Raw genomic sequence first — 623 nt, 5'->3', positions numbered from 1 at the left:
ATTAAAAAAAAAAAAAAAAAGAAATATTCACCACAGTATTTTCTTAATTTCTTAACAAAGACAACCAGAGACAGGTCACCTATCATTTCTAAAAACAATTTAGATTATTTCAAACACTGTATATAACGCTGGCAGAATTTTGTTACACGCTACAAATTATAACAAGCATCAAGCACCATTGCTGGAAAGGGGACAGAGGCTTCTCTTTGTTCTAAAATAAGTGCCATTTCTCCATCTTTACCCAGATGTATGAGCAGAGAAAGCAGTCCTGATCTTAAGATTGGGGGTTTACAGGAATTAGGGGAATGATCAGAGATTTTTCCATGCTAGACAGGGAAGTGAGGCTAAAGGAACGCTATCAGAACAGGAAAAACAAAGTCCAAAGAACCAAAAGTCTCACGATACAATCAGAGCATGTGTAACGGACATTGAGGGCAGAGAGTCTTAAAAAGGAAGACAGGAGCTGACAGCGAGGTCCAAGGTGTGGTTATGGACACGGAGAGCTAAAGGAGCTGAGGTCCAAGGGTCCAAGGTGTGGCTATGAACACAGGCAGCTACAGGAGCTGAGGTCCAAGGTGTTGGCTATGGACACGGAGAGCTAAAGGAGCTGAGGTCCAAGGTGT

At 41.9% G+C, this 623-nt stretch overlaps 1 protein-coding gene across 7 annotated transcripts in view; it reads right to left on the bottom strand.

Annotated features, from left to right (window-relative positions):
• REV1 (REV1 DNA directed polymerase) overlaps positions 1–623 on the bottom strand; it is a 65,264-nt gene that overhangs the window by 21,652 nt on the left and 42,989 nt on the right. The window lies entirely within an intron of this gene.

Source organism: Trichechus manatus, unplaced genomic scaffold, assembly GCF_000243295.1.
Source record: "Trichechus manatus latirostris isolate Lorelei unplaced genomic scaffold, TriManLat1.0 scaffold00004, whole genome shotgun sequence".
Taxonomy (NCBI): Eukaryota; Metazoa; Chordata; class Mammalia; order Sirenia; family Trichechidae; genus Trichechus; species Trichechus manatus.
Note: the sequence above shows the minus strand (reverse complement) of the source record. Positions and strands in the feature narration are given on the sequence as shown.